Here is a 22,537-nt window from a genome sequence, read left to right as displayed (position 1 = left end):
AAGGAAAGGAAAGGAAAGGAAAGGAAAGGAAAGGAAAGGAAAGGAAAAACATTTTCCCGAGGAACTATAACCACAAGTCAGCCTTCCCACAGCTGTGTGGCTCACATGCACATTACTAAGGTGACTCTATAAAACATGCCATCTATAAACCTACTTTAAGGTGGCTTTGGTTTGGCAGTGCTCTTGGCAGAAACAAACACAGACCTGGCCTAGAGAACAATCTTCAACCAGGCCTTCAGAATCCCTAAGTAGAATTCCAAGGAAAATGACCCAAATGTCAAAAATAATAAAACAGCATAACACTGTGAATACACTAAGTACCACTAAACTGTATACTATAAAATGGATAATTGTATGTTATGTGAATTTCACCTAAATACAAAACTAAATAAAAAGAAAACATGCAAAGAGGGCTATTTCCAGGATCAGAGAGTCAGGAAAATCAGTCATGCAATTGTTGTAAATTTCCATTACAAACTTTCTGTAATAAAAATGTTAGGGGGAAAATATCACACCTGCAGAGATTCATATATTACATAGATAATGACAGGTATATTACAGAAAGGAGGTAAGAGTGAGAAACAAAACCACAAAATGACAGGTAGATTTAAAAGGAAAAAGTACTTCTGGAACAAAAAAAAACCCTAATATTTAAAATTAAGTCATATTATGGCTAGAATAAATATCTCTGAAAAGAAAATTACTGGACTAAAAGATATGAAAAGAGATTGTGCAGAATGCTATCAAGAAAGACAACGTGGGAAAGTATAAGATATGCCAAGAAGATAAGTGAGAGGTTTAATAGGTACCTAACCAGAGTTGTAGAAGGAAAAAGTAGAAAGTACTGAGAAAAGGCAGTAATTGAAGACCTAAAGGGGGCACCTCGGTGGCTTAGTTGGTAGAGAATGCAACCCTTGATCTCGGGGTTGTAAATTCAAGCCTCACGTTGGGCATAGAGCTTACTTAAAACAAAAACAACAACAACAAATTTCTTAAGGCTAAGAAATTTTCAAAACTGGCAAATGCAAGCATTATTCAGAAGCCCAAAGAGTCTCAAGGAGAATAAAAAGAAACCCCAGACAATTATATCAAAACTGCAGAGCATTAAAAACAAAGAGAATATATGAGAAACAATTTGAGATAAAAGATTATCTACCAAGAACAGCAGTCTTATTACCAAATGATTATTCAATAGCAACAATATAAACCAGAAGACAGCACACTATCTCACCTGAAAGAAAATTATCTTTCACAATGGGAGCAAATAAAAACATTTTCAAAAAACCAAAAACGAAACCCTCCAGAAACTCATTAAAATATGTACTTCCATCTGAAGGAAAGTGATTCCAAGGTAGAAGTTTTAAGACATAAAAACAGTGAACAAACAAAGTGGCAAACATGTGGACAACCTAAACTAACATTCAAATATAGAAAATAAGAAAAATGTTGTAGGGGTTAAACAAAGGGTAGGGGCGCCTGGGTGGTTCAGTTGGTTGAGCATTTGACTCTTGATTTCGGCTCAGGTCATGATCCCAGCATCATGGGATCAAGCCCTATGTCTGGCTCCACACTGAGCTGCTTAGGATTCTTTCTTTCTCCCTCTCCCTCCCTCTACCCTTCTCCCTTGCATGCTTGCTCACTCAAAAAAATAAAAAATTTAAAAAAGGGGGGATAGAATTAAAACATTTGACAATATAAATAATTTAATCAATTGGAAGAGCCTAGTTCCTTATACTATTCAGCATCTTTATGTCAGATGCTTAACCAACTAAGCCACCCAAGCACCCCAATATGTTAAAATTTCTATGGTAATCACTAAAGAAAACTAGGGGTGCCTGGGTGACTCAGTAGGTTAAGATCCCGACTTCAGCTCAGGTCATGATCTCACAGCTCGTGGGTTGCAGCCCTGTGTCGGGCTCTGTGCTGACAGCTCAGAGCCTGGAGCCTGCTTTGGATTCTGTGTCTCCCTCTCTCTCTGCCCCTCCCCTGCTTGTTCTCTGTCTCTCTCAAATAAATGAACATTAAAAAAATTTTTTTTAACAAAAAAATAAAAAATAAATTAAAAAATAATAAATTTTAACATATCTTAACTTACCAGTGTCTAAAGAACATCTTGTGGCACCTGACTGGCTTAGTTGGTAGAGCTTGTTGACTCTTGATCTCAGGGCCCTGAGTTCAAGACCCATGTTGGGTGTGGGCCTACTTAAACTTAAAAAAATAAGGGGCGTCTGGGTGGCTCAGCTGCATAAGTGTCCAATTCTTAATCTGCAGCTCAGGCCATGATCTCACAGTTTGTGAGATTGAGCCCTGCTTAGGATTCTCTCTCTGCCTCTTTCTCTGCCCCTCGCCCACATACTCATGCTCGTTCTCTCTCTCTCTAAATAAAAAACTTTAGGGAAAAAGTTAAAAAAAAAAAACAACCAAAGAACATCTTTATGTCAGATGATTTCCTAAGTCACCCAGGCACCCCAATATGTGCCCAAAATTTCTAAGTTAACCATAAACAAAACTAGGGGCATTTGGGTGGCTCAGTCAGTCAGTTAAGCTTCCAACTTCAGCTCAGGTCATGATCTCATAGCTCGTGGGTTCCAGCCCTGTGTCGGGCTCTGTGCTGTCAGCTCAAAGCCTAGAGCCTGCTTTGGATTCTGTATCTCCCTCTCTCTCTCTGGCCCTCCCCCACTCACACTGTTTCTTTCTCTCTCCCTCAAAACAAAAACATTAGAAAAAGTTAAACATCAATCTTCCCCAAACTGATCAGAGTCAATGCAGTACAAATTGATATCCCAACTGGAATTTTTATTTATTTATTTATTTTGAGTGAGAGGAGTGGGGCAGAGAGAGAAGGAGAGAGAGAATCCCAAACAGGCTCTGTACTGGCAGTACGGAGCCCAATGCAGGGCTCGAACTCATGAACTGTGAGATCATGACCTGAGCCGAAACCAAGAGTCGGACACTTAACCAACTGAGTTATCAAGATACCCCTATCACAACTGGATTTCTATAAAACTTAATCAGCCAATTCTAAAATTTATATGAAGAAGCCAAAGGCCAAAAAATCGCTTAGCTCCCAGCAAACAAAACTATTGTAGAGGAACATGACTTAACAAATATCAAACATTACTATAAAGCTGTCTTAATTAAGACAATGTGGTTTTGGTGCAGAGAAAGAAAACACTAGGGAAAGACAAACAGAGCAGTGGGCCAGAAAGGACAGAACAGCCAATTCATATACATGGAAACTCAATTTTGACAGAACTGCCAATGAAGTACAGAGGGGAAAGGATGACTATAGTAAATTTGGCTTCCAGGGGCACCCGAGTGGTTCAGTCAGTTAAGCAGCATGTGACCCTTGATTTTGGCTCAGGTCATGATCTCCTCATGATCAGTGGTTAGGTGGAGTCCCCTATCAGCTCTACACTCCCTTTCTCTCTGCCTTTCCCCCACTTGTGCATGAGTTCTCTCTCAAATAAATAAATAAATAAATAAATAAAATTAAAAAAGAAAGAAAGAAATTTGGCCTCCAAAGAGAGGTGTTGCCTTTGGCTCATGGGATGTAACTTCTAAACACTTGGAATTTCCCAAGTGACAAGGGTGTCTTTGTTATTTATGGTGGGCCCCTTAGACCACAGTGTAAGATTATGCTGATGAGATGGCTCAGGGTGGGGCTGGCCATGCCTTAAAGACCAACCATGTATTCAGAGCCTGGGCCATGTGGTATCAGCTCAATCTCTAGGCAAATAAAAACTCTGGATACTGAAGCTTGGGTGAACTTTCCTGGTTGGCCATACTGTGCATATTGCCACATACTGATACTGGGAAGGTAAACTTCAAGTCTGGACCCTCCCAGATTCTACCCTATTCATCTTATCCCTTGGGCTGATTTTAATGTATTCTTTCCCTGTAATAAATGTGCCTATGAATATGGTAACTTTCAGGGAGTTCTAGGAATCTTTCTAGTGAATTATTGAACCTGAGGATGGTTGTGAGAAACCCTGAATTTACAGCCAGCTGGTCTGAAATGAGGGTGGTCCTAGGGGCTCTCAACCTTAGAGCTAAGGTCTGAAGTGAGGGCAACCTTGTAGGGCCTGTTCCCTGAGACCGTGCAGTTTGCCTAATCCTCTGTGATGGCCTTTCAAATAAATGATGTTGGGATGTTAGTTATCCAAATGGAAAAAGTGAAACTGGACCCCTACCATATACCATATCCTAAAATCAATCCCAATTGAATTAAAGACTGAAACACAAAAGGCAAAACAATATCATTCACAGAAAACATGGGAGAGTACCTTTACTCACAGAGGAAAAGAGATTTTTTTTTTAAATTTTTTAATGTTTATTTTTGAAAGAGAGACAAGAGAGCAAGTGGCAGAGGGACAGAGAGAGAGGGAGACACAGAATCTGAAACTGGCTCCAGGCTCTGAGATGTCAACACAGAACCCTATGTGGGGCTCAAACTCATGAACCGTGAGATCATGACCTTAGCTGAAGTCGGACGCTTAACCAACTGAGCCACCCAGGCGCCCCAAGGAAAAGAGATTTCGTAAACAAGACATAAATAAGTTAGTAAACTAAAGGAAAACAGTGTTAAATATGATGGCATTACAATTGAGAATTTCTACTGCCACTTAATGTTAGAAGCCACATATTGAAAGTATGTATAGCACACATAACTGACAAAGGATGACAATGTCAATCTACAATATTTAAGAAATAACCTACAATGCACCAAAAGGAACAAAAAACTGGAAACACAAAACTCAATGGAAGCATTAGAAAACGACGCGAAATAGAACTTCAGAAAAGAGAAACCATAAAAGAGTCGGGGGCGGGGGGGAGGGGGTTCAACCTTATTTAGTGCCCAAATATGCAAGTTTAAAATCAGAATAATGTATCAATTCATACCCACCAAATAGGTAAAAACTTAAAAGTCTAACAATATCAAGTAGTGGTGAGAATATGAGGTAACAGGGTTTAAAAACAGGTATAAACACTGAAAAACAATTGAGAAGGGTCTACTAAGGTGGACCCAAGAAAGAATTCTACTCTTAGTTATATGCCCAGAGAAATTCTTGCACATGACACAAGAGACAAGTTCAAAAACGTTCACAGGAGTAGTGTTTGTAATATAAAAGAAAAAAATGTATTTATACAATGGATGGCTACACAGTAAATTCACAACATAAATGAATCTCCTGAATATACACTAAGAGACAGGTAATGAAATCACAGAAGATTCCAAACTGTATGATTTTATTTATATCAAATTTAAAATAAAAATAAACACATATGTTTAACTGTAAAGAAAAGTAAGGGAATGAAAAACAAAATTCAGAAGTTACCTATAGAGACTGGACTGGGATGACTCATGGGGGTTTTTAATAATTAACATTCTACTTTTTATTTTAAAAAAAAATTTTTTTTAATGTTTTTATTTATTTTTGCGACAGAGAGAGACAGAGCATGAACAGGGGAGGAGCAGAGAGAGAGGGAGACACAGAATCTGAAACAGGCTCCAGGCTCTGAGCTGTCAGCACAGAGCCTGATGCGGGGCTCGAACCCACAGACTGTGAGATCATGACCTGAGCCGAAGTCGGATGCTTAACCGACTGAGCCACCGAGGCGCCCCAACATTCTACTTTTTAAATATGGGTGTTCGGGGCGCCTGGGTGGCGCAGTCGGTTAAGCGTCCGACTTCAGCCAGGTCACGATCTCGTGGTCCGTGAGTTCGAGCCCCGCATCGGGCTCTGGGCTGATGGCTCAGAGCCTGGAGCCTGTTTCCGATTCTGTGTCTCCCTCTCTCTCTGCCCCTCCCCCGTTCATGCTCTGTCTCTCTCTGTCCCAAAAATAATAAATAAACGTTAAAAAAAAAAAATTAAATATGGGTGTTCAGATATTTGTCATACATTATACATTTTCCACACTCAATATTTAATAAAATCAGTTTTAAAATGTCAATTACAATACAGTATGGAAAGAACTACAACAGACGCAGCATAGGGGAATGTCAGCACAGTCACTCAGTTACCAAGCATAATCAAGAGACTGAAGCAGGCTTCACAGAATCCAGAGAAAGTGGTGGTATGGGATATGCCCCCTCTTGTGTTTCTTGTGCCATAGAGGCAAGAGATAGCACTGTGCATTATGGGAATAGCTAGAGTCGAGTGACTAAGGGAACAGAGTAACGAAGTTAAGAAGGATCAGATCATGAGACATTTTGACTTGTTCTAATAGCTGAGGGGGTTCTAAGCAGGATAAATTACATCTAATTACAAGTAGATGAATCTTGCTATGAAAAATGAAATAGTGACTTACTTAGGTTAAAGGGTATGTGAAAGTTTCATGTAACATATAGAAGATTAATTGGGGCCCGGGGCAGGGGTGGTGGTGGAAACAGAGGATTCCAACAAGCAAAAACAAACTGAACAGCATTCCTTTTCTTTTCTTTTTTTCTCGAGGAGAGAGCAAGAGAAAGAGTGAACAAGTGAGCAGGGGAGGTGGGGGTAGGGAGAATCTTAAGCATCTTAAGCAGGCTCCACTCCCAGCTGCAGAGCCCAAAGTGCAGCTTGAGCTCATGACTGTGAGATATGACTGGAGCCAAAATCAAGAGTTGGACACTTAACAACTGAGTCACCCAGGCACCCCTGAACAGCATTCCAAGTAGAGTGAACAGGGTAAGCTGTAGAGAAAGGAATATAGCCTGTATGTCTGAAGAGAAGACAGTTCACTGGGATAACTGGTGAGGTATTCTGGGAAAGGGGTAGACAGAAGTGATACTGGAGAAATCCAAAGGGGCCACGACAGAAAGGTCTTAGATGACAGATCATCCCTGCCAAGATTAAACCGCCTTCTCCAATACTAGGATTGGTACTCCAATAAACATAGAATGTGCTTTACAGTAAATGTATAATGAAATGTATAAAAGTATAGCTTTGTCCTGAAAGTAACAAGGATTTACTGAATAAAGGAAATGACATGCCTGGACTATTTTATTGGCAAGGAGTAAAAGTAGAGCCAGGTAGTCCAATTAGGAGGACAATGCACTATTCTCCCTACACAAAAGTCTGATCTGGGATGCAGACAGTGGTGTGAGGTTGTAAGGCATGACAACAAGGAACCGGAAACAGACAGAAGCAATGGGATTTGGGACCAGGAGGTAGGAGTTGGGAGAACTCCAGGTTGCCAGTTTCAGTGCAAATTCAGTTGAATTTCCATTACTATCACATTCTCCAAACCTTATATAACGACTACTTTATATATAGGATGTTATGAGGAAGCCCATGGTCACAAAGGTAGTAAAGTGCAAAACCAGGATAAGACTCTACTCTTTTTAACAGTGCATAGCTTCTCACTGATACAGAGAAAGGACAATCCACCACTCTGAGGAGGAAATGAAGGGAGAAATGGACAGATGTCCAGGGTTGTAACGCAAGGGGAGCTGGAGTTCCTTCCTTACCAAAATGTGCTAAGAATGGATAGGGAGGATGTAGTTTCTCCTCTGAGAATCTGAGGAGGGTTCTGGCCAGGATAAAAAGGGGAAGACAAACTCACCAAATTCTCACAGAATTCAGAAGAAAAGTCAGACAAAGGAAGAAACAGATTAATCCAGAAGAGAAAGAGTATTTAGGGGCACCTGGATGGCTCAGTGAGTTAAGTGTCGGACTCTTAATATCAGCTCAGGTCATGATCTCAGGGTTCGTGGGATTAAGCCCCATGTCGGGCTCTCGCTGGCAGTGCAGAGCCTGCTTGGGATTCTTTCTCTCCCTCTCTCTGCCACTCCCCCACTTACACAGTCTCTCTCTAAATAATATTTAAAAACATTAAAAAAAATAAAGCGTATTTTATGAGTCTCTCAAGAGAAAGGAATCCTTGAGAACTGATTGGCCAGAATGAAAAGCCACACTGAGACACATCCAAAGAAAAAACCTGAATATACTACAAATACTGCCATTCTTTAAAACTGACTACTCCAAAGCCACAGGAAGAGAGGAATTAGGTTATTAGGTTATTTCTAGACAAAATTTAAATAAACACTCCATATTAGAAATTTTACAACCAACATTTGCTGGTCATACCTCACACCAGATGCTTATACATTAAATAGTTTGGGGGGTGGTGGTGCCTGGATGGTCAGTCAGTTAAGTGTCCAACTCCTGATTTTGGCTCAGGTCATGATCTCACAATTTGTGAGTTTGAGCCCTCCATTGGGCTCTGTGCTAACAGCATAGAGCCTACTTGGGATTCCCTCTCCCCCTCTCTCTCTCTGCCCCTCCCCTGCTCAAGCTCTCAAAATAAATAAATAAACTTAAAAAAAAAAGATTAAATTGGACAAAAGACAAAGTACTTTAGAAAAATATGAATGACTTTTCTATATTTGTATTAGGGAAGGCCATAACATAAAAGAAGAAAACATTTTTTGAAAACTCTGAATCTAAAACACATACAGAATAGATTAACTGTGAAAAAACTTCTAAAACAACTTATAAATGACAGAGAATATACTTAACATATATTCAACATAAACCAAAGACGATAATGACCTTTGACAAGTGGGTAAAAGTAGAGGGATCCCAGTTGTATAATTTGTTAAATGTGTAATTTGAAGTGACTTAATAGAATCTATTTCCTCATCTATCAACTTAGAGTAATTCCATATTTCATCAATTCTGAGATGCCACTGGTTGTAAAGCCACCATTACTTTATACACCAGGAAAGAAAAAAAATTCCACCAGTGAAACTATGACTGGCCAGGAATTGTGAAACCAGTCCAAATTCAGAGAATTTAAAATGTGAAGGGGAAAAAAAATGGATTACAGAATATCTCATGGAGTTGTTAATGTGGATTCAACAAGACAACACATGTAAAAAACTTCAAACTATAAGTGGCTTAACAATCAGTTAAGTTAGTTGCTTTTGTCACTAGCATGATCCCATTCTGAAAACAAAATTACAAACCTACACTTTTGTACAGACAAAATTTGAAAATATTAATTCTATCTCTACATGGTGGGACCATGGTTGACAAACTTTCTGAAATGTTCTCAAGTTTTGAAATGTTTTTAAGAACCCTATTTTACTTTAATCATTAGAAAGAGAGCAATTAGGTTATTTCTATCTTGGAGAAAAAAGTACATAGAGCTGATGCAGGCAGGCAGGACTTCAGGCTGTTAGAAATTTGGAAGCATGTGACCCTGAAGCGGACAACAAAGAAATTAGTGAGACTGAAGTGAGTAACCTCATTCTGTTCTTTAACTTCTCTGCCAAAGCAGAGAGGCACATCTGTCACAACTATTCTGGGAATGGATAAAATTCAGGGAAATGGAAATTCTAGATGGATGAGAATGTATGCAAAACAGACAGTCCTGGGTTAGACTCTTACCTGGTTTAGGAAAACTGCTCCATAAATTTGGTTTCCTTCTCGCTTACCCTTTTTTTTTTTTTTTTTAAAATAACTATTGTAAATTTTTTGGATAGAATCCTGAAATAGGATATTGTTCTGTAAACCAAGAAGCCCTTTCCAAGAAGAGAGTGCCAAATACAACTTACCTCTGCCATGCCTTGTGATGTACAGCGGCTTTTCTCTCCTCTTCTGGACTCCTAGAAAATGAAAAAGATGGACAGTGGTTAATAAACTATGAGACAACAGACCCTTTCTGGAGCCCAGACGAGGCCAAATCAGAGCAAACCCTGGCCCCACTCCAGGCACGGAGAGTGAGCCCAAAGCCAAAGAAGGCTGTAACCCCATCCCCACTCTTATCATCACAGAAAGCAGGCGACCTTAGGGGCCCAGACGGGAGTCCTGGGAGAGAACCCCAGACTGTGGCCTCCTTCCTCCACAGGCGACTGAGCTCTTCCAGGCTGCGTAGACAGAGTCCGAGAGGCAGCCGGCCACGTGGGGCTCTCCCACTGGGCCTTAGAAAGCCTCGCTTAATGTACTAACCACTGCTCCACGGGCACTGGTCGCCGAGCAAAGGAGGTCGGGCTCACAAACCACTTCGGGAGAGTATCGCACAAACTTTCCGTCCAGGCAGAAGGTCACACAGCAGCGACACCTCTGACCTCGAGAAACCGCCAGCCAGCTTCAGAGCCAGCATGATACCACTCCCACACCCTGTGCCGATGCGCTGCTGATACCTCCCTCCCCCGAGTGAAGACTAGAGGCCTCGACATTCCCCAACCTCCGCTACGTCTTTACTTTTCAAGCAGGAGGACACAGCCTAGAAATGCCCAACGGCCACCCGTTTGTTAGACTCCAGACACACCATGGCCCCGCCCCGGAGCCCCTCAGCATCCACTTTTCCGGGGTCCTCACATTCCAGTCTGCTAGAATCCGCCCCAAACTGGTGACACAGCCGACCCGCAACGCCCTGACCCTTTACACCCGAACTCCGGCCAACTCACCACCGGCCAAGCCAACTTCGGCCGGAAGTGGAATATGCCGCGGAGCCCCCAGGAAAATGTAGTCCAGGGGAGGAAAAATTCAGCTGGAGCCTGGCCGGCACAACAGTCTTCGCCCAGTGTCGCGTCGTGTTCCTAGCCTTCAGTGAAGGCCAGTACTGACAGCCCAGCCTCGCCTAGCATCTTCTAAGGACCTCGGCGCACCGACAGGTCCAAGCAGCAATAAGGTGGCTGTTGGGTGGGGGAAGGGCTGTGGACCGAGGAGGCTTCTGGGAAATGTAGCCCCCCAGCCAGGGGTAGGGTCAGTCCCCAAAGTTAACCCGTCTGCAGCAGTCCTCGCTCCAAACTGGGAAATGCCCAGAGGTCTCTTAACAACTGTAGTTAAAAGCCGGGAAGCAGACAGTCCAGAGTACTCTCCACAAGGAGCCGTGCTCTGAGAGCGGGATCCTGAGTGGACGACTCCCCGACACGCCACTAACTAGGAATCCTCCCGGATGTGGGTTCAGCCCGTCCCACGATCCCTCCTGGTAAGAGTGCTCAGGTGCGTTTAAGTGCTCAAGTTTCGGCTGAGAATTCATTCCCCCGTCCCGGGCACCACCAGAAAGCGCACTCCTCCCTCCGTCAGTACTGACATTACCCAGACGCCAGGTGTCCGGGCTCTTCAACCCAATTCCGGCGGGGCCTCAGGGGCTCCGGGAGCGGCGGATCCTCGGGACGTCTGGGAAATGTAGTCCCGGCCTAACATTCCCAAAACGGGAGTGTGACGGAGGAGACCTTGAATGAAAGGTGGCAATCTTGAACTCAAGACCGGGGGGTGGGGGCAGAGAAGGGCCACCAGGAGGTTGAAGGAGGATAAGCGTAAGTCCGGAGTAGAAATCATGGAATACTAGTACTGAACTCTATATGCCATATATTAGTGTTTTCAAACTTGTTAAAAGTACATAAATACAGGTAGAAATGCACTTGAGTCCTAAGTCTTTGGAAAGTTACACTAACATTTGTTAACAGTAGTTAATTGTTAGGATGTGTAATTGTAATTTTTTTCTTTTAAAAGTATTCCCTTATGGGGCGCCTGGGTGGCTCAAATGGTGAGACGTCTGACTTCCGCTCAGGTCATAAGCTCGCTGTTCATGGGTTCCGCCCTGCATCGGGATCTCTGCTGACAGCTGTCAGCACAGAGCCTGGAGCCTGCTTCGGATTCTGTGTCTCCCTCTCTCTCTGCCCCTCCCCCCTCTCAAAAATAAACAAACATTAGAAGTATTCCCTTATAGGGGCGCCTGGGTGGCGCAGTCGGTTAAGCGTCCGACTTCAGCCAGGTCACGATCTCGGGGTCCGTGAGTTCGAGCCCCGCGTCGGGCTCTGGGCTGATGGCTCAGAGCCTGGAGCCTGTTTCCGATTCTGTGTCTCCCTCTCTCTCTGCCCCTCGCCCGTCCATGCTCTGTCTCTCTCTGTCCCAAAAATAAATAAACGTTGAAAAAAAATTAAAAAAAAAAGTATTCCCTTATATTTTCGCCATTATCTTGTCCTTATGAAACATTACTTATTCAATTTTGTTAAATATAAAATGAGTAAGTATAGATTCTGAAATTGATGAACTAGAAAACAAAAAAAGTTGGTCAGATTTTTAAAATGTAGAGTTTGGTTCTAAAAGATACACGAGACACAATATTGATAAATAACAAAATGAAACAAATTAGAAGAAGAACATTAGAAAGGAGAAAGGTTAAACCATAGATACAGAATTTAAAAGAATTTTGAGGCTGTTATGAGCAACTCCATAACCACAGTAGAGGTCATTGTAGATTTTGCAGTGAAATTGAAATTACTAATTTCTGCTAAGAAGTAGAAAGCCTGAACAGAATAGCCATATTAAATGTAAATATGTCTTAAAACTGTACTGTTAAAAGGTTCCAGATGGCTATAGCTGAGTTTTAACTACTTTTTGAATGATTTTTCACTTTATTCAGATGCCAGAAAAAGATGGAATACTCTCTAGTTTTAGAGAATACTCTCTAATTAGACAGGCCAAAAGAAAAGTATTGATTAGTTTCACTTGGGTTAAAAGATAAACTGAGGCACTAAATTTTCAAGAGTTTGAGTGTACGTGAGTTTCCATTAGGCAGCATCAGACTGAAAGTGTTAGGAGTACTCTACCAACAGGAGCTAGTGGAGAGGTCTTTTTTTTTTTTAATTTTTTTAAATGTTTTATTTTTGAGACAGAGACAGAGCATGAACGGGGGAGGGTCAGAGAGAGGGAGACACAGAATCTGAAATGGGCTCCAGGCTCTGAGCTGTCAGCACAGAGCCCGACGCGGGGCTTGAACTCACAGACCGTGAGATCATGACCTGAGCCGATGTCGGACGCTCAACTGACTGAGCCACCCAGGTGCCCCTGGAGAGGTCTTTTTATAGAAAAGACACTGAGGAGCGCCTGGGTGGCTCAGTTGGTTAAACGTCCAACTTCGGCTCAGGTCATGATCTCACAGTTCATGGGTTCAAACCCTGAATCGGGCTCTGTGCTAACAGCTCAGAGCCTGGAGCCTGCTTCAGATTCTATGTCTCCCTCTCTCTCTGCTGCTTCCCCACTCATGCTCTGTCTCTCTCTCTCAAAATTAAATAAGCATTAAAAAAAAGAAAATAAAAAAGAGAAAATACTGAAACACAGCAAGGAAATGATCTGGTTAGATATAGCATAAGCAGTTGCCTTGTTTGGTAAAACTAACTTGGCTGTTATAGGTTGTTCTTAAATTTTATTTTCTCTGATAGGGGTGCACTGATTTTGGGTTAGGTTTTGATTTTCTTTGGTAAGCTACCAAGGCATTAGAACTATCTCAGTCTAATGGCATCCTTGTTTAATTATATTAACATTTGTGATCATAGATGCAAAAATTCCAAATAAAAGGCTGCTATCTTGGAGCTTGTGTTTTGTATATCTTTTTTCCTTTTTTCAAGCAATTTATATTTATTATATTTTCCAAAAGTCTGGGTTCATAACAGATTGCAGATTTTATTTTATTTTTTGGATTGAAGTAAATTTATTAATCTCCTTATTAGGATTAACACAGTAATTGATGACAATTTGCTAAGTGACAGTTTTTAAGAAATGGAGGGAGGGCAGGGAGACAAGATAGAAGAGGATTTGTTCCTATTAACCGTCCACCCAGTGTGGGTGGGTGAAAGCAGTAACCACACATCAAAGCCTGAGTTAACCCAAGTGTTCCTTCATGCAGGCGGTTCATATAAAGGAGTAAAAATCACAGTGAGCTTCTCCAGCTCTCAGACTGGCATCCTTTTCCCAGCTGGGTGCTCTTTCCAGAACACAGCAGCCCAAATCCATCGTGACTTGTTCAGACTTCTGAGTTTTCCCGAGGAGATCCAAAATATTTATTGCTTCGTGTTTTCAAGTAATTGGAAAAGGGTCAGAAAAAGGAATGAAGTTCATTGAATAACAAAATTTCTTTTCAAAAACGTTCTGTTCCCAGTTAAAATGAAGCATAGCTGCATTGGGAGCATTTGCTGTGCAATTCTGAAACCAAACGAGACTCTACAAATCACTAACAATGAGCACATGGCTTCTACATAAAACCACGTGAGAGAGGGACACCGTGGCTAGGAAGGTCAGCCAGGAAGGGGCTGCGCAGAGCCCACAGGGAGCCAGGGGCTGCTCGTGCTCTGGACCTACAGGTCAGCAGATGAGAGTGAACAGTCTCCTCCTTTCTTCCCCTGCTCCTGCAGTTTCTGGCTCTGCAGTTGTGGTGGCCACCGAGGCAGTGCTGTCCCTGGCCAGAAGGGGACCTCCGCCACGTGTCCCATCAGAGCTTCACAGAGCAGCCCAGAGATTTAACAGCCTTCTAGTTGGAGATTTCTTTTACATATCTGGCAATACATGGTGAATTTTATTCCTGTGATTTATCTCCGTGGACCTCTCAAGTGCATCTAGAGTAAGACATTCTGTTTCCAGATATTGTTTTGGAATACTGAGGGTACTGAGAAAAAAGTGCCTTACAACTTGCTAGTTCTACCTGGAAGGAAGAAAAATCATCTTAACCACAGACTACTGATGCCTTGTGGTGATCAGCATAAGGGGCTCCCTGCTCCCACCAGGGCCTCCAAGAAGTCCTCTCAGTGGAGGACAGAGCACCTTACCCCTTACATGAAGGCACCCAGCACCCTGCTCTGAGTGGAGTCACCTGGGGAGCCAGGCTGCCACAGGTGCCAGAGGCCTCTTGTCTGGGCCTCAGCTGGGCCCCTTGTGTCTCCTTTCTCTGCCCCCAAGTTCTCCGCTGCACAGCACCCACAGTGAGAGCCTGGGCATTTCCCTGGGGCTGTGACGACCCTGCAGGTGCCCCTGGCCTCATTGACCCAGTGGAGTGAGAGGGACAACGGAGACAGCCCTGCCTTTATCAGGGGAGGGGGCAACATCACCTTTGGCCTTGAAATGATGGTTGGAATGGGTAGTACAAGGAGCGGTGACACGTTTCAGTCCACAGAGGCCATCAGAAATGGCTTGTAATCCTGATCTTGTGCACACTTAGCTGTATACAGCCAAAAGAGGAGACTCCAAAATCAGAGAAATGGTCACCTGTAATGACCCAGAGTTGCAGATTCTCGACCCGGTGTGCAGCCCGTTATTAGCTTGGTATTAGGCAGCTTACATATTTATCAGGAAAACACTCCTAGAGCAAATCTTGAAAAAGATGAAGTAGCAGGAAAATGACAGAAGAGTAATTCATTTATGTAGTCCCTAGAGACACATCACTAAAATGCTTCAAGTCAAAGACCATCCCGCTGACAATAAACTTACAATAAAAACGGGATTATAATTTTCCTGAATTTTGGATAATCTTCAAATTTCTCAAGGAACCACTGGTGATACTGCTGTGCTCGGGAGAGTAAAAAGGTAAAGAGAGTGCCTCCCCTTGGTATTTTATATTGTCTCCCCTGGTTTCCGGAGATTCCTCAGGGTATGGTCTGAATGGATGTTTATCAGCATGCCTATTAACCACAAGCAGAAACCTACTAGAAATCGGGGATCAGTGACCCAGTCATCAGCATACACCGCATACTGACTCAAGTATCTGCTTTGCAAATAGCCGTTACAGATACACAACACGAACGCCAACGTACATGCGTATAAGAGCATCGGCTTTTCTCCTCGGATCAGAAACGGGAAAAAACAAGCACCGTTGCGCGTAGTGGATGAGTAACGTGGCCAGGAGGATGCGGTTGGGCGCGTGGCGCAGGCGCTGCGGCAGCTGGTACGTGGGGCGCGGGGACGCACAGCGCCCGTACGCCCAGCGCATCAGCTGCACCGAGCCCAGCAAGCCCAGCGCGCACTCCAGGTAGGCGAACGCGTCCAGGTGGCACCCCTTGTCCGGCTCCATCGCGGGGGACAGCGGGCGCGCCCCATGGCCCAGTGTCCGGTGCGGGCCGCTTATAGAGCGGGGCGAGGGGCCGGGGGTGGGGGCTGCGCTTACCTGAGGCCAGTGCAGGCAGCAGACGCCAGGCATCGAGCCTCACCTCCGGCCCTTGCGGTCCCGAGGGCAGTCCAGATTGCAGATTTTAAAAAAGAAAGAAAGAAAGAAAACCTTTGTATTTAACCACAATTTGAGAAATACTACTCTAAAAAACAAATGATGTGATGGGATATTTACCTGGTCTTTGAAGAAATAGCTATGTGGCTTTCTGTATTGTAATTAATATGACCAAAGACTCCCAAGAAAATAAGATCGTATTTACATCCTTAATGAAAATTTCAAGGCTGGGGCACCTGGGTGGCTCAGTGGGTTGAACATCCGACTTGGGCTCAGGTCATGTCTCAGTTTGTGAGTTCAAGCCCCACATCAGGCTCACTGCTGTCAGCATGGACCCTGCTTTGGATCCTCTGCCCCACCCCCCACCCCGCTCAGGCTCTCAAAATAAATCATTTTTAAAAATTTCGAGGCTGGCTGTAATCTCCCTCCTGTAGCACTTGTTTGTCCCATCTTGGCCATATAGTAAAAATAAGACCAGTGTCTAAGAAACTGCAAAAGATAATATCTTTTATTCAGAGGTGCCCCTCTTCCACCTCTAACATGAGGGCATTAGTCATCCTGTGGGACATGCCTTACTGGCTGCAAACTCATCTATCATTTGTAACTACCTTCACTTTATCATTTTGATTTAACGATCAGATCAGTTCCAGGGTGCCTGTGTGGCTCAGTGGGTTAAGCACTGGAGTTCAGCTCAGGTCATGATCTTGCAGTTTGTGAATTCAAGTCCCATGTAAGGCTCAGTGCTGACAGCTCAGAGGCTGGAGCCTGCCTCAGATTCTGTGACTCCCTCTCTCTCTGCCCCTCCCCTGCTCATGTTCTATCTTTTGAAAAATAAATAAATGTTAAAAAAAATTAAATATAAAGATCAGATCAGTTCCAGTGCCCCACATTTTAGATAACACTTACGGTTTACTTTCTACCCTCTCAATATTTGTCCCTTCAAGCAACTCCCAGACGTAGCAGAGATCACACTTGCACATTAGACCACCACATCTTAGAAAGTTATTATCCAACATGCAACAAGAAAGTAAAATTTCACAATGGTTGAGGCTAATACCACAAATTTGTATGTTAGTTAAGCCTCTCTAATACATGCAGAGGGATCATCAATGGTAAGAAACAACTTTGGAGTGGGCACCAGTCATAGCATAGCTCTCTACCAAGCTCATTTAACAGAGACTATATTGGGAGCATTACATAAAATGGTTGCTCATGATGCTTTCAGTTGTTAAATTTAGTTAGAGGAGATATAGCAGCTGGTTATTTGGAAACACTAAAACAGTCATTAGTTATGCTCCAGAAACAGCTGCTGAAGCTTTGCCTTGGCTTTGATGATGGCACTCTGACCCAAGCAGCTGCCAGTGCAGCTGATGTGAATCTGTATTTGTTGGTATACAAAGTTATCGGTATACATCAGTGGCTAACTTTCCATGGCTTGCCAAGCTAAGAAAAATGAAACTACTGACACTGAATTAACAGTGTCAAAAATTAAGAACTTTCGTAAACATATACATTCTATAGGATCCACCCAATCCACTGCTAGGTATGTATCCAAGACAAATGAAAACGTAGATCTATACAAAGACTTGTATACAAATGTTCATGGCAGCTTTATTTGTAATAGTCCCAAACCTGAAACAACCCAATTATTCATCAACAGGTGATTGGATAAACAAATTGTGGTATGCTTACTCAGCAATAAAAAGAAACTGCTGCCACATGGATGGAGTCATGGATGGATTTATCCATGAATTCACAGATTCATGGATGGATTGATCACACAGTTGGTTAAGCAGTTAAGTCTGTTAAGTATCTAAGCAAATGAAGCCAGATACCAAAGACAATGTCTAATTCCACTTATATAAAGTTTTGAAATAAGCAAAACTAATCTATGGAAATGGAAGTCAGAAGAATGATTATCTCAGAAGAGGATGGTTATTGTCTGGGAAGAATCCCTGGGAACTTTCTGAGGGGATGGAAATATTCTATTTCTTGATCTGGATAGTAAATACACAATTATATCCATATGATGTATACTTAAGATTTTTATATTTTACCATATGTAAATTATACTCTAATATTTAAAAAGGGAAAGAGAGGGGCGCCTGGGTGGCTCAGTCAGTCAAGTGTCCAACTTCAGCTCAGGTCATGATCTCACAGTTCGTGGGTTCGAGCCCCGTGTCGGGCTCTGCGTTGACAGCTCAGAGCCTGGAGCCTGCTTCAGGTTCTGTGTCTTCCTCTCTCTCTGCCCCTCCCCCACTCACACTCTGTCTCTCTCAAAAATGAATAAACATTAAAATAAATTAAAATAAATAAAAATAAAAAAGAGAAAGAAAAAACCCTTCAGTCATTAAATAAATGGGCGGGGAAGTTTTAGAGACATGAGTCAGGGTAGAGAAAAGGGAAAAAGTAATGATGGGCAAACAGCCTGACACCTGTGGACTAATCAAGGGCCTACAAATATTTCAGACCTACGTATAGGCTTTAAGATATGAGACCTACAATAGGAAAATTAACATTTATAATCCAGTGTCTCTAAAATTCAATTTGGCCAGTTTAATTCTCAATAGTGTTTTATGTAGATATATAAAAATAATTTTGATGTAGGCTGCGCTTTTTATTGCATTTGATTTTAAGTGTGCTGAAGGCTTCATAAGTCCTGAAAGTTTATTTTGGTCTTAAAATAGCATTGCCCCTTCCTTCATTTCCTCTCTTCCTTCTGTTTTGTCTTCTTCATTCTCACACTTCTGAACTGGAAATAGTCTTCTACACCAAGGATCTTGGCCTCTGCCCTCCACATTTTAACGTGGTTCAGCATACTCAGTCCTCATTTAACTCCTTGTGAAAGGACTTTTCACTAGGCCCAGTGGCAATTTTTAGGAAAGACATGGGATTCTTTCTGATTAGAGATCTGGCCCATTTCCCCTGGTCTACAGGCCTCAAAATAATCAAATTTTCTCACAAGCTAACCAAAATCTAGATTGCTTTTAGGCAAACTTTGAGACCCAATACATTCAATGCAAAGGGAAAGTTTGATATAACATGATTAAATAAAGCATGTACTCATTCTTCTTACTTTAGCAAAACCCTGCAAACCCTTCCTAGTAATTCTTGGGGTATAGTCCATATAGAAATGGAGACTTCCAATTTATCCTTTGAAAACCATAGGACAACTAACAGTACTCTTGCATCAGAATTTCATCTGAAACTTCTGACTTTACAGATACTATATCTTTAAAAAAAAATTTTTTTTTCAACGTTTATTTATTTTTGGGACAGAGAGAGACAGAGCATGAACAGGGGAGGGGCAGAGAGAGAGGGAGACACAGAATCGGAAACAGGCTCCAGGCTCTGAGCCATCAGCCCAGAGCCCGACGCGGGGCTCAAACTCACGGACCGTGAGATTGTGACCTGGCTGAAGTCGGACGCTTAACCGACTGCGCCACCCAGGCGCCCCTACAGATATTATATCTTAATCATAGGCTTAGGAAGTATGTGATTATGCTTGTTTTTTTTTTTTTTTCAGAGCTGCTTCTTTTTGAGATTATTAAGTCAAGTTTTAGGACATCATTTGGACTTGAGAATTATATGTAATGCAATTCTATTGAAAAGAAATATAGGTACCTGATCCATGCCTCCTAACTTTATCTTTGGTTTTGCTGGGTTTTGTTTGATTCTTTTACCTCAGGTGCACATAAGGTTTTGGCTTTTTTTTTTTTTTTAAAGATGTTATTTTAAGTAATCTCTGCACTCAACATGGGGCTTGAACTCACAAAGCCAAGATCAGGAGTTGGATACTCCACTGACTGAGCCAGCCAGGTGCCCCTCAGGTGCATATAAGTGATATAAATAACAGCACTTCTACATTAGGTTACTTAGCTGGTTAGTGTACTAGATTTTGATATTATAAAATAATATCAAGATTATATTTCTTATCTATTGATATCAGGCATGGCAATGTATAAAAGTGACATAGCCAGTTCAAAGCAGAAGCTTTAAGAGCTGTTGAATGGTTTCACCATCTCTTTTTTCCCTCTGCCACAAGACTTTTATGTTCTGTGTAAGTGCTGCTTCTTCAACCTAGGTTCTGGAATAAAGGTGGTATGGAACAGAACAGCTGCCAACTTACAATGGACATGGATATGAGAAATAATTCCTTGTTGTTGTAAGTCCCTAGGCTTTTGGAGCCATTTGTCATAACATCATAATTTGTCCTAAACTGATCAACAAAGTTATTTATTTTAAATAATGTTATAGTACTCATGAACCCACCACCCAGCATATTATCTTTAACTTTGATAATAACTTATATGTTATTATATATAACCTCACCCTTACCCCTTCCTCTCCAAATGGAGCAAATATCATCCTGAATCCTGTGTTCATTAGTCCCTTGCTTTGCTTCTATGTAGTTTTACTGCATTTATATGTTTTGTTAAAAAGTATATTTTTATCAAATTATTTTTTACTTTATAAAAAGTTTAATTATATGTAATCTTTGGAATCTTTTCTAACATTATCATAAGATTTTCTGTACTGTTGTGTGACGTTGCCATTCATTTTGACTGCTATATAATTAATTCCATTGTGAGAACAAAGCACTTTCTCCAGTTGATGGACATCTGGGTTATTTCTGTGTTTTGGCTGTTGAGAGCAGTGCAACAATGTACATTCTTGTATATGTCTCCTGGTGTTCATGTGTAAGAGCTTATCTTGGGTGTATTCCTAGGAATGGAGTTCCTGGGCATGTAAATGTTCAACCACAGAAGATAAAACGAAATATTTTACAAGATGGCCTACTCATTTAAGTTCCTACAAGTAATTAACAACTGAACTTGGGAACACGCATCCTCTCCAACACTTGGTATTTGTATTGAATAGCTTCTATTTGCCCCTCCCCATCAATTCTGTACCCTTTTCACCCTACTCTATGCCCCAGAGGCTGACTTGTATGGATTTCATCAATGTCAGGTATGTATATAACAAATATACTTTCCTAATTTGTACCTTGTTTTTTGTAGTTTCTAGTTGCATCCATCTGCCTACCAGGAGATCAGAGAGAGAGAGAGAGAGGAGAGTGAATGAGGCATTTATCTCCCCACCTCCTTTTTGTCCTTGTAGAAGTGTGGTATTGACTATGTCCCTCAGCTAAGTCTCAGCTCCTGACAAGCATCCCTTCCACATAGCCCTCTCTATTTTGGGGTTCTGGTAGTCTCTTCCCCTGACTCCTCTCACGCTTAGGGTAATAATGGATCTCTGTCTCAGGATATTGTGGTTTCTCTATTACTGTCCACATTTTTATAAATAGTTCCTTTAATAATCGCTACTCAACTTACCCAGTTTGAGTGATATCTATTTCTTGAAAGGCCTTGACTGATACATTATTGTTAGACTCTAAATTTCCTAATTGGGAGGATGTAAAATGATATTTTGTTGTACTTTTGAACTTGCATTTCTCCTATCCTTAATTACATTGAATCTCTCTTCATATATTTATTGATCTCATACTTTCTTTTTTGAAATGCTTGTTTGTTTCCTGTCAATATTCCTATTGGGTTGTTTTACTTTTCTTACTGATTTTATTTTTATTTATATATTTTTTAAAGTTTATGTATTTATTTTGAAAGAGAGTGCATGTGAATGGGGAAGGGGCAGAGAGGGAGAGAGAAAACCCCAAGCAGGCTCTGTGCTATCAGTACAGAGTCCGACGAGGGACTTGATCCCATGAACCATGACATCATGACCTCAGCCAAAATCAAGAGTCAGATGCTCAACTGACTGAGCCACTCAGTGTCTCCTTGCTTTTCTTACTGATTTTAGAAATGTTTGAAATATATATATTCTTTTTTTTAATTTTTAATGTTTATTTTTTGAGAGAGAAAGAGAGTGCAAATAGGAAAGGGGCAGAGAGAGAAGGAAATACAGAATCTGAAGCAGGCTCCAGGCTCCACGCCATCAGCACAGAGCCAGATGCAGGGCCTGAAGTCACAAACCATGAGATCATGACCTGAGCCAAAGTCGGACACCCAACTGACTGAGCCACCCAGGATCCCCCAAAGTATATATATTCTTGATATCAATTCTTTATTAGTTATGTGTATGGCATATGTCTTTTCCTAATTTATAACTTTTTTTTGTTTTAAAATTTCATTTGATGGTGACTGAACACTTACTTACAATGGCCAAATATATAAATTGTTTCATTTTTAATCAACAATTTGTGTGTTTTATTTTAAGAAATATTTTCTTACCTCGATGTCTAAAAGGTATTCAACTATATATATATATTTTACCAGTGTTTTAAGTTTTAACATTAAAATCCTTCATCTATATGGCTTTATCTTTGAGTATTGTTGAAGGTTAGATCTCATCTTTTTGCCAAATAAAAAAGACAAATTTTCCAGCTCCCGATTAAACTGTTCCTTCTTTCCTCACTGGCCTATTGTCTCCAAGTGTACTGGAATGAATGGCGGCCTAGATTTACCATATTCATGGATTCTAAGATTTACCATATTCATGGATTCTAAGATTCAGATTCTAAGATTCTAAGATTGTTCAATTTTCATGTAAATTAATAAATAAATTAAATGTAATCCCCCCCAAAATT

At 41.5% G+C, this 22,537-nt stretch overlaps 1 protein-coding gene, 1 long non-coding RNA gene and 1 pseudogene across 2 annotated transcripts in view; 1 reads left to right on the top strand and 2 right to left on the bottom strand.

The window, feature by feature from the left end:
* The window catches only part of ZNF568 (zinc finger protein 568), an 87,697-nt gene that overhangs the window by 11,850 nt on the left and 53,310 nt on the right, over window positions 1–22,537 (bottom strand). The window lies entirely within an intron of this gene.
* LOC121011379 (3-oxo-5-alpha-steroid 4-dehydrogenase 1-like) lies at window positions 14,537–15,780 on the bottom strand (annotated as a pseudogene).
* Window positions 19,503–20,941, top strand: LOC121011393 (uncharacterized). The gene is made up of 2 exons (XR_005781597.1): window positions 19,503–20,095; window positions 20,660–20,941. It is a non-coding gene; the product is annotated as an uncharacterized LOC121011393 (long non-coding RNA).

This window comes from Herpailurus yagouaroundi, unplaced genomic scaffold, assembly GCF_014898765.1.
Source record: "Herpailurus yagouaroundi ecotype Mexico unplaced genomic scaffold, PumYag 194, whole genome shotgun sequence".
Lineage (NCBI taxonomy): Eukaryota > Metazoa > Chordata > Mammalia > Carnivora > Felidae > Herpailurus > Herpailurus yagouaroundi.
Note: the sequence above shows the minus strand (reverse complement) of the source record. Positions and strands in the feature narration are given on the sequence as shown.